Raw genomic sequence first — 19,905 nt, forward strand, 5'->3', positions numbered from 1 at the left:
AAAAGGGAGTAGGAAACGAGTTTGGAGCGAATAAAACGTGAAATAAAATACCGGAAGGCGTAAGAATAAAGCCGGCAAAGATTTCCAGGCATGACATACCTGAGCTAAAATTTCGAAAGCCTAGCAAGGTTTTTAAATGCCTAGCCATTATATAATAATGAAGTCTGTGGAGGTACCACTACCCACTGAGCATATCAACCATATTAATTGTGCTCATGAATATAATTCAAATAAAAAATAATATACACAGAAGAATGTAAAGGAGAATTGATTAATCAAGAAATCCTTGAAAATTACAATATGCTCTTACGTCATTTTATTGTTCCAGACAATGCCACGACAAACTCAAAATTTGCCGAAAAAAGTGATTCTCTTATCTGATAAACTGTGCTCTGGATATCAAGTTGGCATTATCCTTCACGCATGAATAGAAATTCGCGTAAAGAAAGCAATAGAATACAAATGAAAAGAACACCCAGCAATTTAAAAGCTATCCATTCATTAGTTCAGTCCTGCTCTCAAGTTTTATCTTCAATGCATCAAGATTTCTCAACAAAGCTATCCACGACCAATGGAACCTTAAAACGCATCACTTCTCTGACGCTTCACAAGTATGATTTAAGATAAACTTTCAAGATGCAAAGAAATTATAAAACAGAAAATCAAAGATTCTAAAACATTAGCACATCATACACTAGACCTAGGACAGACAACGAGATTTATTAATATAAAGCTTGTTGCATCACCCTTTACTCTTTGTTCACCTTCAAATTATTCTTGTTAAATGCGATGTATGGTCAACTAAAGATAAGATTGGTCACCTTCTTACAAAAATGGTGTTGGATACCTTGTCTGCAATCGTAGATTCAAAAATTAATATTAGTAATAGTTTCCTAAATTTGAACAGATATCTATTTATTGTAGTCTCAGTTGATTCTGCTCATTTATTTTACTTCACAAATGTTCCTTAATGTATTTAAAGAAATTATAAAAATAAACGAACCTGAATTCATCTGAACCTTACTCTCAAAACTCCTAACCATATGTGAATTGTACTTCCTTTCCAAAGTATATATTACCTGAAAACCTCTTTTCTTCTCGTATTTCACTTAAGGTATTTTCTAACAAGCGGGTGCTTGCACAAATAAATCTTTCGCCCTAATTTTCGACGAGTCTCGGGGTCTCGATTTTCGGGGTCTTGAGATTCTTTTGCAAATAATCTCTGTACATATATGTCTATCTAAGCCGTAGTTGGAATTCCTTGGACTCTGATGAAGTATTAAATCGATTTGGAATGGGAAGGATATGATAAAATATTGGAGAGACGTAGTTTAAGTGGAGCCGAAAATTTTCAAATCTCTCAAATGGATTAAGAACATACAGAGAAATTGAGGTTGTTGCTGCGTTAGGTAAGCATCTATGGAAGAGCATTGGACCATTAAAGTCATTTTATTCCAGGGTAACTTGTATTATGGGTCACGAAAAAGAAAATGGAGTGAAAGAGACCACTGAATGACAACTAATAGGAACACAGTTAACTTTTATCCTTCAGAGAAAGCTGAACTTCTCTTTTAGGTGATCGATCATGAATTTCGAACTAGCCTTTTCATTGCATTCATTTATGGTATGCGACACGATATATTCAGAATTGTTTTAGATCCATCGTTTTATTTTTCATCTTCTCCTGAAATGGATACATTTGCGCATTTTCGATTATTTTTTCAGTAGAAATCCTGAAGGACATAGTCAACAAATAGCAAAGTAAATGACAACATAGTCTTTCAAGAGTTCTTCATTGAGTCAAGAATAAATTTATAAGTCCTATATTGATTCCACTACACTACAATTAAATTATGGTGGCATTTTATAGCTGGAAAATCATCGTTTTTGTTGTTATTACTTACACTCCTGGTGTTGATTTTTCTCTAATCTTACTCTCTCAAACACTAGATAAGGAAGAACCCACTCTTGGATAGTATGATTGCTTCAACATAATTATTTTTCGTATTCTGAAACATCCAATGGCCTCCTTAAAATATGATACGTAGCATCTCTGAACTCCTAGTGTTAGTAACATAATTAGATAAAAGGGTAAACCAGACACCTTAAGGAACTATTTACCGTTTAGATAGGAAAAGAGAGGAGAGGAGGAAGGAGAAGATTTCGGGAACCGAAGAAAGGAAGGGACGGGAGGAGCACGCTACTCTCCCTCCTCGTTCATCGCGACACCTTGCGGAATAGGGCGCAGGTGAATGGTGAGGCGTCTGCTAATGCCGTCGACCCCATATGTGGCCTCATCACCCACCCTCAACACCCCCCTTCCATAACAATCTCACCCCTCCCACCTCCAAAAGGGCCTCTCCTCATCTTCTCTCGTTCTGTTCCTCGCTTATCCCATAATAACATCCACGCCTTCCCATCTCGTCCTTTCCATTGCAAATGACGACGCCTCCCCGCTCCCTCCTTGTTGTGCTGTGCTAGCGGCTGCCGTGTAAATTCGTAGCGCTCATCTGGGCCGATTTTCGTCCTCCCAACGACGCACTTAGAAAACCGCATGAGTCCAGCTACACCTCACCCTCAATGCGTCCCTACGTGATAAATGTATTGACATAGCCACATTTACACGTTGACCAACATCATGCACATGCAATAGGAGTTAAGTGGAGTTCCCGGAGAGCGGTGGGTAATTTAAACCATGGAGTCAATCACGATCCTCTTCATTCAGACTCGCTAAAGCATGAATAATAGATTTATTATTATTTGAAGTCAACCGTTTCAGTTAAGTTTTAAGTAGACACAGATTTAACAACAATGCATTTCTTAGCGTCGTTTAAGGAGTAACGCCTTACGCCTCACGTAACGTTGAAATGTTTAAATAAACCGTTTTCAGAAAATTCAAGCTAATTTAATGTTCATTGTATACAGGTTCACAAAAAAGACCTTGACAAATACTGGAGTCATAAGTCTAGGACTAAATGATGATGGACTTTAATTATTAGAAAAATCTTTTTCAATTAGGTCATGCTATGCTAGGAGTCAATGAGATTTAAAAACATTGGAAATTTTATAAATAGTAAAGCAAACTAAACTGATACATTTCTGAGTCACCTGGCATTTTCCATATATACCTACGCCTTTTGTGATGTCTAAACTAAGTGTTGGTCCCCAGTCTTTTTCAGAACTTAATTGCTTTCTCCCCGTGGTCATTCCTCGCACCTAAACCGTAGTCCCCACCTCATCACTACTTTTCCTTCCCTTACCGTCGCATTCCAATCCCCCATCACTATCAAATGTTTCCCCTGCTGAAACAAACGCGAGTATGCCCTCTTAACTGATCATATATCCTATCGACTTGCGATTACTTGGTGGCATGTATACCTAAACAATGACCAAGTTCGTCGGTTCTGCTTTTATCTCTACTAGTTATATTATATCCGTTGATTGTTCTATGTTTATTGCGCTTCTTCTTACCTCTTTATTCAATATAATGGCAAATAAATTAAATATGAACACTTTAATACGACGCATTTTAAAAAGTCATAGTGAAATACTAAGTACATAAGGAATTTATATATTTATTGACTTTAATGGGGCGAGATGGAGACTTTAAAGCCTCTTCTTCCACCCATGGCATTACCCATGAAATACATAACATTGTAACACTGAAGACAACCAAAATGACCAATGGATGGAGGGAAGTCTGGGTTTGAATCGAATTCGTGACTTCTTGGGTGGCAGGTAGGAAAGCTAACATCGGGACCGGCAAAAATTTCGACCCTGCCAGGATTCGAACCTGGAATCTTCTGATCCGTAGTCAGACGCGTTATCCATTGCGCCACAGGGCCCTAGAACATACACAATGCATAAGAAAATATTTGAAAATGAGGACTAACTGAGTTTACTAAACTATTTGGAAAAATTACTCTGCTGGCATTAAGTCCACCTATACCCTCCTAGGCTTGTCTATTGCTATTAATAATACATCATTTTTTACGAATTTAGTACAAAAACAGCTACAAAAAATTTTAACCAATCGACTAGCATATCAATTATCGACCAAATCTTCTCAAGAAAATATCACTTCCAAAACGTCTTTTCAGTATACATCCCCCCTTGAATCACCCCTCAACAACAATATTTAAGTCTGATTTTCATTTCATCTTCCGTACTTCAGGACCGAGGAATAACAAGTCTGATATATTTTAGCTTAAAATATTTCTAAATGGTGATTCGAAGTAAAGCCGAATAATGGTTATTTGCGTCATTAACTATGATATGTAAGAGTTCCAGAAAACAGTGAAAGGATATAGAGATACCTGGCGTCAGTAGCTCTCTGCTCTGGAAAAAAGACGGCAAAAGTGTCCAAAATGTTAAACTCCGTCCGACTGACAGGACACTTGCGTCATCTCTCCGCGACACACAAGGGAGGGTCGGAAGGCCAGTCAACAAGCGGTACCCAAACGTATTAGATTCCCCTAATTTGATTATGATACCGGTGCCGGTTATAAACCTAGAAATATCATGCATTAAACATTAGTAATATCGCTTTGATATCGGGACAATGGCTAAGATCGAGGAAGAGTGTACATATCGCATGAAATGTATGTTTGATATAAAAATTCCACCTCCTCAGTAAACATTTATTGCTGCCTTAGGAGAAGTAAGAGGGTCGTCAATATTGCTTTAAAGTAGATAAATATCGCCAATGCACGTAATGTAATGCATCGGCGATACTTGTCGGTTCTCGACATATCGGTTCTTTCCAATTATTTATGTCTACCCATTTGAAGCGATATCTCAGACTCCATTCATAACCGTTTGTCTACTCCATTCTTCCCCTATTGCCTACATATGTGTTTTATTTTCCACTTTCTCTATTTCTTTTGCAGCTGATGTTCTTCCAAACATCTCACCACTTGGAAAAATAAATAAAATAACTACAATTAAGTAATATACTCTTTACAGTGATCCTTATAATGAGTATAAAATGAAAGGTGAAAAAAGAAAAATTAGATTATTTCTTTCCTCGCATTCTGGGGGGTCGTCTTGTTGTAATTACGCCCTCCCTTTGTCGGAAAAACGGGCACACTGCCGAGATTAAAACGCCAAAGTGTTTACATTATAACGCCATATTTTAGCGTGAGATCAACGTTTTTGGGGTCTCCAGTTTGAATCTCCTTTTGCAATCTGTAAAAGGGCAGATCTACACCTACGGACATTTGTCCCACTGCGAGGTCGACTCTAAAAATAAATGTACTGTGCGGTTAACCAGATGCCATCTAATGATGATGATAAGAAGATGAAAAATTGCCTACCTGGATGAATAGGGGTCGCCTGGTTTTTATGGTGAAGCATATCTACCAAACGTTCAACCCTTCCAACACGACACTTATCAAAGAGTCTGCTTCGGTTTTAAGTGACCTCTTCACCAAAATACGTGTGTCACAAAATTACAAAAACTTGATGTTATGGGGGATTACTTCAATTAATACACATTTTTTCAACTTCCCTCCACTCAAATAGGGTTTAAGCTGGGATTTTATGTGGACCAGTTTGAATTTTTGGGGTCCCTTAAATAATTTCTAGATCAAATGAGATCCATCTTGTGTTACCTCATTTAAAAAAGAGATTATTAGCAGTAGTCGCAATTGAAGGGCTGTGGCACTATACACTACTGCACGCGTGAGCCCTGAGTAATATGGGATAAAAGAATCTTAAGCCACATATTTCATCTCAATCTATAGAATACTCCGAAAGCCGCAAGAGCGTGTGGCAGGGGGTGTTAGGGCACCAGCCATGCATGCAGAGCTATTACTTCATACATTCACTTGAATATATTTACGCTCGTGATAAAAACACTGAAACACAAACATAACAAAATAGATGATGCAATCATTTTTGCGTTTCACTAATTTACTAAATTTTAGTATTTAAGCTAAATTACTTTCCTCGGCTTTTAGGGTTCGATTTTACTATAAATACGCGCCGGGGAGGGAATAACGTGTAGTATTTATATCTATGTCTATCGTTTTACCTCGGTGGTCGAATCTATCATTATCATGTCTATATTATAATTTAGTGCTTTGCTAATTCCTGTTGTTTCGCGAGAAAGCTCAGGTACTCTGTACCTTTCTAATCGTCTACTTCCTGCTTGCTCTCCTCGAGAATCAGTAGGCTCCCAATCTTATGCCTCAGATATACCCGTGATGCTTACTCGATTCTCGTAGAAATGTTTAGCAAACATAGCAAACTTTCTCTGAACCTCATCTAATTCTTAAATTAACATTTTCTCCCATAGATCCCTCAAATTTTCGGATCTCCTGGATCCACTTGTCTTGACTTCTTCGAATTTCCTCCATGGGCAAACTATCTTCCTATACCATGCCTAGAACTTCATCGTTGCTTTTCCTTTAGTCCATTTTGTTTTCAATCTCAATTGTCGCATCCTGAAATCCTCCATTTTACGCTTGTCCTCTTGTATAAAACGACCAAGTTTCCGTGCCATAAAAAAGCTACTCTCCAAATTAAATTTTTCTCCAGACTTTTCTCTACATCTTTCCATAAAGTACTTTTTATCAACTTTTCCCTGTTCGAAAACCCTTCCTCATCTAATGCAATCCTTTTTTATGCCCCTACCACTCTGCTCACCCCCTCAAAAACTTCATAAATAGCTGAACTCTTCTACTAGCCCTAGTATATGTCCCCCCAAATTCAATCTTTATCTTAGCCTACCTACGTCTTTAAAATCTCATTGCCTTCCTTTTATTATTGACCCGTTGACTCTCCTTTCCACTCCCACTTATCGACGTCATATTATCGTTATCTATAAAAATCCCTGACTTATTATCTGCATTAAATAGTTCCTTTCATAGAAATCTTGCCATAGTTCTTATACTTTTCATGCTCTTCTTCTTCGATTAAAATTTGATTTGGTATGTCTCAAAAAGTGTAAACGGAATTTTCTCTCTGATATCCCCGATAGTTTCTTCACCTTTCTATACAGCGCGTCCATTTAACCCTGTTATTTTGAATCTCCATAGTCTCCTTTCGACCATTTTTCTTTTGCCCTATTAGTTTCTCGGTGTTTTTCATTGCTCTTAGCTCTTTCCTTTTCCTTATTTCTGGTCCACGTTCTTTCATTTCCATTTTTCATCCATCTCCCACATCATATCTTCTTAATCCATCGCTACCTAAACATTTTCCTATTTTCCTCCCAAATTTTTTCACGCACCACTTTCATTATTTTTTTCTCAGAATCCCATCCTTCATCTATTGTACCCTTCCCTTTATCTTTGCAAAGGATTTTTTCAACTTATTCCGGGCATTCTATCCTTTTCACCACAGTTAAGCCTCCTGCATTACATTTTCTTATAGTTCTTCCCTACCTCATTCTCATATATTTAGCATTATACTTTATCTGAAGCAAATTTAAATTTGAATCCGTAGCTGCTCCCAGGAAAACTTCAATGGATCATGATATTCCTAAATTTATGTATAACCATGACATAACTTCTTTTATCATTTACCATGTGTATCTATTTCCCTTGTGTAATTTAAACCCGGTGTTAATTGCAATAAAGCTATTTCTCCTGCAACACTTAATAGTTTTCTCCCCTTGATCAATCCATTCTCCTGTAGCATACTATATTCTTCCGCACTCCCGCTCTTCATCTACCACCTCATCAGAGCCCCCTATCGCTCCCTAATGTATTCCTCCAGGCACATTCACAATCATTTCTTCTAACTATTCATAAAAAATTACTTTTTCTTCCCTAAGGCTATTTGTTGATATAAACTATTTTGCTATTTGTCGTAAACCTGGATTACTACTAAATTGGCTGAGTCTAATTTATTTTACGCATTAATATTCTGTCGTTTACCTGTTATCCTCGTCCAAAGCACTTCTCCCCAGTCTCCTATCCCCAACGTTGACTCTCCTTTCCACCGCTAAATATTATGCTATAAGTATCATTCAAATAATTTCTGGTATCCTACCTCAATATAAAGTAAGTCTGAAGGTCTTGAATGTCACAAAGTCTTAAGGTTCTTCTCATTCCAGACGCGGTGATATTAAGAAGATTTAAGAATATTTCATAAGATCGGGTCTTATTTCCCCTCTCACTTCACGAAACGATTGAAAAAAAGTAAAACATTCCTGTTAAAATATACAGGTAGTACTTTCTTAGCCGTAATATAAACACGGTGATAGATAGAGCGCAGTAATAGTTTCTTCACCCTAATGAGTACACCGAGTTTTTGGAAAAAATAGGAAATGGGTCTTCCGTTTAGTTAAACCAAAATGTCGAAGTAGTACAGGAAAACCGAATACAAATCCAAAAAAGCTTAAAATTACTATAAGACTTAGTTTTTAATAATTTATTTCTGCCGATAGGATAATGTTCTACTCATTAAGGATTACATCTAGCATCTTGTTTAGGGCTATTTAAAAATAAAAGTTATATTTATTTAACGTAACATTATGATCACATACCATCGCAAGGCAACATCATCAGGTGTCTGATAATGTTTCCCTGCGACGAAACCATGGACGTGAAAAACAAAAATTCTGGTGGAATCTGCCAAGTTAGTTTATCTTCATTTACGCATAAAAGGAAGAAAGACCTAGGAAGAGAATACTTATTTTGAATGAGTTGGAATAACGAGTAGCTGAAGAATGCAACAGTATGGAAAATAAGGGTTTTGAGTTTCATATTGTCCAGAAGTTTTCAGAAAGAAAACCATCAAGAGAAATAAATTTTGATGGGGCATTAAAAAACAGCTACTTTAGTCGTGGCCAAACAAATTCCATCTATGTTGACCTTGGATGATCATATGAAGACGAAAATAGTAATTTATCTGGGATCTTCACCCATAGTAAGGAGGAAATCATTCTTCTCTTCTCTTGCTCATTCTTTTTAATCATGGAAAACTAATCGGTCGCCTGCATGCAAGAATTTTACTTCATGAAAATTCCCTCCGAACATGCTTTCCGAAAAATAAGCATGCAGATTGTCTCATTGTGGTCATCAAATGGCGATGACAGGGGGATGGATTCCATAAATTCACATGGGATGGAGGAGATGATATTTTTTTCAAAGCTTCTTTTCCAACATAACTTTCATGGATCTAAATTTTAGGGAAAGAAGACGCGCCTTGAGGCGAAGATGACCTTTCTTTGGCACCCATCGATGCGGAAGGACGAATCGCCGCAGTAAAACTTTATGATATAGAATCAGATGCGGACAGATTGTCGGTCGGGTGAGTTTCCTCCCGGGAATCCAGAATCTCTCGGGCCAAAACTAACAAGAGAGAAAGGGAAGGAGTGAGGGAGAAGAAAAAAACTTATTTTCCGAGAGCATCTCTTTCTTCCTTAGTGTCGAACCAACACTCCCGAATCTGCCTCCACTCGTCTTCTCCTCGAATCCTTCCCGTCACCTCGACTCCCTCCCTCCTCCACCATCTTCCTCGCTTGCGGTGATTCCTCTTCTCCGGAGAGGAAAAATGAATAACGGGAACCGTACTCCATGCCCGAATATTCCTTTCCTTTCGCTCTTAAGGCATTCCCACTTCCTATTATTTTTTTCCCTTCCCCCCCCCCCTTACCTTGGGCAATGTCTTGGCAACCAACCCCTTCCACCCTACAGCCTCACCAACCATTTCCCCACTTCCCACCGACCACCACCACCCCCACCACCTAGACGCTTCCCGTCTCGGTCTGCAATAATGGCGGTCGTTAATAAAGATGGCGGATGTGGGTGTTTGAAGAGAATGAGAACGTGAATGGGCCTTAGGGGTGTGTGTGTGCCGGGAGGTCTCGAGAAAAGGTCCGGGACGAATTTTCCGGAAGGGGTGGTCTCCCTCCTTCCCCCGTCCTCCCCTCCCATCACCAAAGGGTGTGCGGCCGGGGAGGGAGGGATGGGAGAATAAGGAACGGAACAGAATGGGGACCGGAGGGAGCGATAAAAAAATGACACACGGCGACCGTGGAGAAGATCCCTCCTCCCTCACCCCCCAGGCGTTTGAATAATTCCCCTCCTAAGGGGAAGGAGGGGGTGATAAAGAAAGAAGGTGGGGAGGAGCCGTGTAGGGATCATGGCCAAGAGAACGGACTACAACTCGACTTTATATACCGCGCTCAGTACGATGAGGGAGCGAAGAAGAAGGAAGATGGGAGGGGGTTAAAAGGAGTGTATGCATGTGTCCGGATCGGGGGATGGTTAAGATTTTTGACGCGGGGGGATGGAGGGAGGCTCGTCTCTAGTGGAAGTGGCGAATGGTGAAACAACGTACCATCAAAGATGAGGAATCGCGGACGGGGGGGAGGGGGATGGCGATCTCTCATGGAGATGGAGTGGACGATAGGTGTACGGAATCTATTGCGATCGCCATGTGCGTATTATATCCCTTGCGGGTGATGCGAGGGGATGTTCGGAGGAAGGATGCCACCCTCACCCACACTACAAAAGGTGGATGTACCCCCTTGCTTCTTCTCTCTCCATTTATTTCATCCAGCTATGACGCAGAGAGCATATATTTTTATTCTGTCATTAAATAGTATTCATTACTTAATGATGTAATTCATGGTTGGTTTTTTTTTAATTTTTTTCCCAGTGAATGGTGTCAGTAAGTATCACGCAAATAAATTACAAAATAAATAAAATAATAAAAAATAATAAATTAAAAATCCCTTCGTTAGGTAATTTATTAGTCGCCATTACCTAGGAGTGAGATATCCACTGGTTTCTACAAGACCCTTCTTCTCGCGTCTTTTACGGGGTTACTTCACTAATATACATACGTCATCCCTTACGATTCCTCAGAAGTTACCCATTATTTTACAAATTTCTTGAATATTCTTTCGATTCATAGCTAATGATGCCTATCCTTTTCATATTATATTCGCCTCTTTCTTGCCACATCAATTTATTTTCATATGAGTTCTATTTTATGAAGAAATGAATAAGGGGAAAAATAATAATGTAGGGGAAAGAAAAGAAAGTTCTCACCGAACGTGGAACATAGTTTTCATTAGAGAAGGTACGAAACCTATGTTTCATATGCAGAAATCCTTCAATAAATGCTTTGTATTCCATGATATTTTACGTGAAATGGAAGAGGGAGTCGAACATTCCCAATTTAGAGGATTTTATTGAAATACTATATATGCTTGTATCTTATAAAATATCTTCCAATGCATCCAATATTAGAAATACTGAAATGGGAGAGTTTGAAAAATAGAAGGAAAAGGAGTAGATTGGGCGCGATGCATAGAATTGTTAAAAAGGACGAAGCGTGGGAAGATTTATGGAAAGAGATAGAAAAGCCTAACTTTAAGGGAAAAACGAGCATAGTTTCAAAATAAAAATAAGGACGCAAAAAACAAATAAGAAAAAATACTCTTTTTTAAATAGAACTATTATTGATTGGAACCAGCTGCCTGGAGGTTTGTTTGAGCCCTTTCCATCCAATTTTAGAAGTTTTAAGTTTAAATGTAAAGCAGCCACTGGGTAATAAACTTCATTGTAGTTATTAAAATATTGTTTATATGTGATGTGGACGGCATTTTGTATGTGATGTGGAAGTTTGTTTGTATGTGATGTGGAAGTGTCATTGTATGTAAGAATATTCTGTCTCTTATCTGTTTTTCTAGTGCGTGTATGTATGTAATTTTCGTTGTTAGAGTTATGTTTGGCCAAACTTGACCGTTGCCACCAGGAAAATCGCCTAATTGCAACGTAATTCTAAAATAAATAAATAAATTCTCAGGTTTGCCTTCTATATGCGACAGCGGCAGTCTCACCGTCCGCGGCTGAGGAGGCGTATATTCCTTGCGATTCGGTCGAAAAGGCTCCCCCCAATACAATTCCAGTAAACATTCAAGAGGAACAATGTCAATGTAGGAGTCTTACTGTGACCTTTGTGGAAGGATTTCGCTTTGGTCATGATAAAAAAAAAGACATCTCTAAACCGAATAACAGATTGATTTCGCAAACCTAAGCAACAAAGTCCGGCGGCACAAGTTCAAGTTACAGGCGTAGTCTTTATTCCCAGCGTCACCGACGATTTTCCAGAAAGTTCTGCCATCCTAAATAGTCAGAAAGTTTGAGCTAAGATGAGTGAGTTCAGGGGTAACAGCCAAGTAGGACGTTCTCTTCGGTCAAGTATCGAACGCTCTTCCCTATGGACTAACGTGAATGCCTACCGTATTCCGTAAAAAGGGGAAAATCACTTTCTACAGGATTAGAGGGAAATGAAAGCAATATCATTTTTTTCAATATTTAGTCTTCCTTCGCAGGAAAATAATTCTGAGGTGTCTCAATGCAAAAATGTCCGAGTGTAACTGTCAGAGTGTAACATTCGCCTTGACCGATATTCGAACCCGGATCCCACAATGTCCGGTCGAATGCTTTAGCCAGTCAAGCTAGCGAGGGGTCCTCTTAAAATCTGAAATGTTGGGGGCTTTTAAAGGAACAAGATGTTGTGACGAAATACCGTACATACAGTGTCACAGGTATTCGTAGTCGTGAGCGACGCGCCACAGTCCACGAGGTTAAAGCCAACTTTTAAACACTTAGGCTGTTTATACCTTGACAAATTCCAAATAAACTGCGGGAGATACCGCAACAGTAACTTTCAACGGAGTCGATAGCTTAACTGGCTAAAGCACTCGACCGGACATCGATGGATTTGGGTTCGAATCCCAGTCAAGGTGAATGATTTTTACACTCTGAAATTGTTGCATTGAAATGCACAACAACGGATGACTCCGTTAAAAGTTACTGTTACGATATCGCCTGCAGTTTCTTTGGAATTCTGAGGTGGTTTGGAATTAAGCATCACGTTAGACTTCTCACATTAGGGAAAGGGATTGAAACTGTACGTTGGCTTTCCCAGCCGTCGACAAGTGGTTGGTTCAATGGTGATGACCCACGCATGCTTAGAATATAAATTTAAACTATGAACTATTTGAAGCTTCTGCCTCAGAAGGGATTTATGTTGACGTAGAATATCTCTGTGCTGTTCCTCCACCGCCGAATGTTTTTACACGCCTACTGCCCAAAGCGGAGAACATTAGCTGCTAAGGAATGAGTCATGTACAATATCTTCCCTGCTACTACTCTATCAGCATAATATTATTATATTTGACCATATAAAATCTACATTATGAATTAAAAATAGGTTAAGCAACAGTTGGGAGGTAGGTACCTACAGAGACATCGCATCCAAAATGGAGGAGAAAACATTAGCAGAGGAGAGGCATTAGCATGGATATTTCTCATTCAAATGCATATTTGTCAAAGCATAAACGGTTTTCAGGGTGATGTTTTTTACAACGTTACTCTACTAGCGCTAAATGCAAAGTAAAGTAGTATTATTTTTATGGTTATACTGAATTTTGGGGACATTTCAAAACTTGGCTGCAAGAAAAGTGATCCTAGAATAAATAAATTTCACATTTTTTATAAGCTTAAAGTTAACGCACAAGATTACCTGTTTATTTCCTTAAAAATAAAATGGAACGTTGGAGGTAATTTTGCAGCAATCATAAATAATCTAGTGCTGATAATGGCTATTTGATAGACAAGATCATTCGACCGTAAAAAGTATAAAATGTTTTGAATATTTTCCTCTTCCTTAGAAAAGAATACTTTCTTCCAGACAAAAGCTATACGGTCTTTCTACAAACCTGTAAGAATTTTGGAATAGATATTTATTTTAATGGAGGAACAACAATTTCTTCCAGCAAGTGTGAAACGTTAACCTATATTAGCGATACGTTTAGGGAAAAAACATTACAAAATGAGGTGAAAAAATACGTTTGCAAGAGCGTCTGAAAGCACATGCTAGTACATGAAGAGAAATTGGTCCTTGGATAACACAAATATATTTTTTGGAATCTGAAAGTTTAAATATGAGTAGGAAACATGGACTTCTAAGGTAAATTTAAGGTCTCTCAAAATCTCGCAAAAATATTCTGATGGACGAGAAAAATGAGTTATAAAATTAAAGGAAAAGGGAGAAATTTATGGGAATAATAAGTAAGATGGTTGAAACAGTAAACTGAGGATATTTGGAGAGTAACTGGTGCACGGAGAGATCGGTTTCAAGGGAGATTGTTGGCTAAACGTGCACAGAGGAATATATAGTGCGTAAAATTAAATACGCCAGGGAGGAAAGTAATTGAAATATTTAAAAGGTGTAAAATTTAATTATTACTGCCGTAAATTTCAACCAATTTTATCGACGGAGCCATTTTAAACTCTGGATTTACTGGACATAGTTAATTAAAGTTTTTCACTACAGTAACTATGAATCGCAAATGATTTTATGCAAGTCTGGACTGATTTGATACGATGTACTCTTATTTATTTCAATCGCTAGAAATACTGAAACGGAAAGTACTTATACGGAATCTTCTTAGCTAATTGAGAGGAGAATCAGCGTGGCTAAGGCCAAATAATTATGTTACACATTTTGGGGAATGGGCACTGTTAATCACTAATTAAGGGTAATACTTCGTTTAGATCTCTTCTAAATTAAAAAAAAACTTTGAATAGAGAGAAATGAGTATTCATCGGAAGTTAAAGATTAAATTACGTTTCAACTTCAGACATAGTACCATCAGATCCGCATCATAATACTTGAAGATGCTACATTACATTGAAATGTGTTGCAATAAATTCCTATTTACAATGAACGCTCAAGTCAATTTTAAGTTTTTTTCCGATTCAGAATGGGTATTTGGCTAAACCTGTGACTCCAAATTGTGGATTAAGAAGAGAGTTTCCCCCTTCGTGACTTCAGGGAAGACACGAATAAACAAAAAATGTCACAACCAGTTTCATACCTTTAACTGCCATAGACATGGAAGACATTATTTTGTGATAGATGATATCTATCGAGGCATTTTCAGAAGAAGATAATATTGTTGCATTTCACTTCCTGTTTCAAAATCGCAAATTATTGATTAAATTCAGTATTATTCATAACCTGTGACAAGGTGACTCGTAAATGTCACTCCATGATATTAGCAAGAAGAAACCAGTGATTTTCTAACAGCAACTAATTCCTTGTGGAAGCAGTGAGACGTAATTTTCAGGGATCCACTTGCTACATCTGCAAAAGTCCCTGCAAGCTATTGGTATGGTGTGTGGCAGGGAATGTATCCACACCACGTATACGCAGTACGTGAATCGTTGCGGTCAAGTATCATACAGAAAGACTAGAAGTAAAAACCAAGCTCCTGTCATCTGAAAAATGTATGTTTCAAAGTCGTGAAGAAAGGTCCATCACAATGAATATAATAAAGCCTGAATAATGTGCCAATAGAAGGTATTAAAATAATAAGTGCGTCAAAATATACATCCGTTGTCTTACATGAGTTAAAAATTGCTCTAGCGAGAGCTTTTTGTGAAAAAGAGATACTTTTCTCTTTCATGTAACGGGATCTCAACATTGGGAGTAGAACTAGAGAACTCTGACGCATATGCATTTGAATGTTTTAATCTATTACTCTCTGCTTTTGCAATCGGCATAAAGAAAATCCAAGCGATCACCCCCTCCTCCTCGCCCTCACCGCTCTTCCTTCGCAAACCCAGATTCGCTCTTTCCTCGAGCTTCTAGCCTCGCGGGAGAGGGAAGGACATTTATCGCCCGAAATGCCACATTCGACCCTCGGCTTCCCATTTAACGGAGCTCTACCCCGAGCGGGAATCTGATCCAGTGGAGCGTAAAAAATCCCCCCTCTCCCTTCGGATGATGATGGAAGGCCTTATCCACACGCCACGGCGTCGAGTCGAAACGCAAGTAAACGCGAATACCAATCTTTCCCACCGACTCGACGCCATCCATTCCTTCCCATCGCAAAGCGATTCCAGATCCCATCGATATCGGAACGCATATTGAAAAATGGAGGGAAAACGAGGTAAAAGATGGTTTCAATCGGAAAAATATTCTAAAATTCCTCGCGGCCTCGAGGAAAAAGTAAGTTGGGATAAAGAAAAAGGGACGATTAAATAAATTATTTCCCTGGATTCCTTAACTTACGCATTCCCGGAGAACCGGAGCTGCGACTGAGCTGAAAAGCAGATGTGCTTAGTGCTTTTTTTTCAGTAATCCTTGCACTGATTTAAGCCATAGTATGTATGCCTTTCGTAACTTATCACGTTTCCACCGTTTGCTCCTCAAAACTCTAATGGAAACAAAAATTTTACTTTAGATTACGCTTGAGTAAAAATTATACTGGTAGATATAAAAATAAAATACTGTCATTTTATTATATCGATGCATATAATGAATCGTTATTCCGCGTAATCTGACATATATCTGCATTACCTTCTCCTATTGTGAATAAACAAATACTCTTAAAATATTTTCTGAAAAAGATTTTCTCAAAAAGATTTTCTTCATATTAGCACTGCCAAATTTGATCTACGAATCTAAATTATCAGTAATCACTCTTGAATGCAACAGAAGTTATTTTGTGAAAAGCAAATGAGAGGCTCTATCAACTCCATTCCTTAGTTAAAATGAATTTCATAAACTTTATTTTTTTACTTAAGTTATGCTATAAGACTCAGTAGAAATTATGTATTATTCATGAATACTATGTTTGCAATGTCACCAAAAACTAATACTTAAATATTAATGTCATCGTTATAGAGCGCTAAGGTTTTTCGTTAAGATTAATCAATCTTTGATCAATGAAAAATTGCAGTAATTTTTCACATCTTTCAAATGGAACGGTGACAATTTTTCGTTGTTGATATAAATAAATACTATTTTCAATATTGCAAACAATATATTAATTCCTGTAAAGTGTTCATTGCGAAAGTAGATTAAATGATATTTTAATTCTTATCCACCATATTCTTAGTTAGAAAGCCAATCGCGAAGAGAAAGAGTATTTTGTACCAGTGAATTAAATGTAAGTTCATAATTTTTTTTCAGCTCAATCCCTTGCTAAACCTAGCCTCAGATTTGCAGGACGCGCTACAGACGCAGAATGACTTCTTCCCTGCATCGCATTCCTGGATATGTCCAATTCTTTTCGCCAGTAAACTCCCTGTTGTCACCATTAAACTTTGGCAATAAATAAGGTAGAGCTCTTGAGGGTCGAATGGGCCAAGAAAATATGGAGCACTGCTTGCGGAGACCCACTACAATAGATAAGAAATGGAATGATTCGGAAACGGAATCTCCCAAGACGCTACATAGCTGTCGAGGCGAATAAATTTAAATGGGTATGGCGCGCACTCTGTCTCTACCAAAGGAAATAAAATACACTTGTATTTGGGGAAGCTATCAAAAAGTAACCAGAAAGAAATTTTGCCCCATCGTAAGGCATACGATGTGTCATCAGTGTCATCGATAGAGACTATATCTGCTGTTCTTTTTCTTAATGTAACATAATGCGCGACAATAATAAAACACACATTTTAGAAGTATACTTATCTCATGTTCACGAATTGTAGGATTCCCTTCATATGTGCTTGATTACGCGGACAAAACTTACCAATTCTCTGAATATACCTGTACAGTACATGAACTTATTATTATTTCAACTATATTTTTATAAATGTATTAAATAATAAGTTTAGGCGAAATGCATATCCCTTTAGTTTAAACATACAGTTGAAATGGTCGCAAAGCATTAATTGATCAAAAAAGATTTATTTAGGAAACGAAATTAGTTAGATATTATGTTCATCTATTACCGTATAATTAACATTTTTTAAAAATTCTTTTAAGTCTTTGGACCAACATTTACGTTCACACATAAGATACACGAAAGTCCACCAAGATTGAAGAAGTTTCGTAATTTGTTAATTTCTACTTTTTTATGCGTAGTGACATCAAGATCGGGTTGCTCTAGCGTTGATCATTACGGCTAAAAGGCGGTTTCTCTGGCTTTGCAGTGAGAAACTTCAGGTTCGAAGTGTGTATAATATCTGCGTAAAAATTCAAAGACTTACCGTGACTGTCCTTAATACTAATTCGAATGGATCCGAAAATTTTCATTCAAAAATATTTTTAAAAAATCAACAGAATTTGCGCTTTTTACCATTTGTAACACCGTGCGGTGAAGTGATACGATTTTCGTTCGCCCCACGTGCGATTTCTTCAAATCTGAGGTCGTACTGACGAGGGTCTAATGCACGCAATGATATTCACCCATCCATGCGTGAGGTCAAGTCGCCGCCGCTAAAGTACGCAGGACGGAAACGTAACGACCGAACGGAAAGGGATGCGGAACGCGGGGCGTAGATAAAAACCCCGACGAGGGAAAATCTATCCCCCCTCTGCCTCCATCTTCACCTCCCATTTTCCATAAATCCGGTCGCAGGCGAAAAAAATACGTAAGAGTTAAAAAAAAATGATAAACAAAGCATTAATATCCACAGCACGTATTTGTCTCCTCCAACCCCTCCTTCCCTCCGAACCCCGCCCCCTTTCCATACCTCCCGGCGAAATTTAATCTTCCGCAAACTTTCTCATTTGGACCATAACTTTCCGAACCGCTGCCCGATTTTTGTCCCCGACCCTCAGCCTAAAGCATACATATAGTACATAGGTCCCGTTTTATTTCATTTCATTTTTTGTGTATTATGTTTGTGCGTGTATATATATATATATATATATATATATATATATATATATATATATATATATATATATATATATATACATATATATATATACATATATATATACATATATATATATACATATATATATATATATATATGTATATGTGTGTGTGTGTGTGTACATGTTTCCATCTCTCCCTCCTTCTCAATTCCCCCCGCCCACCACCAACGACGGAGTCCCAGCATAGGAAAAAAATACTTCTTCCCCACACTCCTCCCCGATCTCTACAGCATCCTCTTCTCAAACCACCCCCGTTTCCACTCCCTCCAACCCATACGTACACACACACTCGACTTACGATCATCGAATTCCATCGAGATGGCATCATCTTTTCTCTCTCTCTCCCTCTCCCTCTGGCCGTTTTCTTCCTGCGAGCCAACAAAAGACGGTCGCATTTTTTTTTGGAACGGCTTCCTCCAGATTCTCTCGTCGGCACACTGGAGAGGGAAGGAGGGATTTTTATTGGGAACCTCCTTATCTACCACGCTCTTCCCACCGCCCTCCCCCACTTCCTCATCTTCCCATTCGCCTCGCTACCCCATCTCCAACACCGCACTTCCCCCATCTTGACCTTCCCGTCTTCTTGAGAATAGGACTCATTTCGATTCGAAAGATGCGGTCTGATTAGTCGAGGGAAAGATGTGGCTTGCGTGAGAGGACGGTGTGGCTGAGGATCGCTGCGGAAGTCAAGGGAATTAATGGGCGAACCCTAAGGATGCTTCTCCCTGAGGTTATTTGTTTACATTATGGTGATTAGCATGAGAGGATTCATTTTTCTGATCATTGGAATATTGTTTAAAATAAATTAGGAATCATATGGCATAAAAAACAGGTTCAGTTCCCTCGAAACCGCGCTGATTCATTGTGACGCCCATCGTCTTTCATTTGTTCGCACATCGAAGGATTGCGGTGGCGTGAAATTATTTCTTTTAAATACTTTCTGCGTTCATCCTTATTTTGTATTCGTCCCAATCATTCACTTCTGTCCATGTTGAGCAAGATTTTCCAAGGCATGGGGAGGATTTCCCGAAGCAGTTATTGCGCAATGTAAACTCCCGTTCCATTCTAAAAGTTCGAATAAAAAAAGAATTTATAGTTTCATCACTATTAATTCCTGTATGGTTAAGACCATTTGCTTGAGAATATTTTGGGATCATCACCAAGTTTAATTTTAGAAGGAGAAACAAGAAATGAAACGATTTGCTATTCTGCTATTATTAGCAACGGGAATGCGGAGAGGGATATCTTTGAAAC

At 38.3% G+C, this 19,905-nt stretch overlaps 1 non-coding gene across 1 annotated transcript; it reads right to left on the bottom strand.

Moving 5' to 3' along the window:
- Positions 1-3,772: 3,772 nt before the first annotated feature.
- On the bottom strand, positions 3,773-3,845 carry TRNAR-ACG (transfer RNA arginine (anticodon ACG)). The gene has a single exon. It is a non-coding gene; the product is annotated as a tRNA-Arg (tRNA).
- Positions 3,846-19,905: the final 16,060 nt, after the last annotated feature.

This window comes from Hetaerina americana, unplaced genomic scaffold (assembly GCF_022747635.1).
Source record: "Hetaerina americana unplaced genomic scaffold, ioHetAmer1.1.p SCAF_15, whole genome shotgun sequence".
NCBI lineage: Eukaryota > Metazoa > Arthropoda > Insecta > Odonata > Calopterygidae > Hetaerina > Hetaerina americana.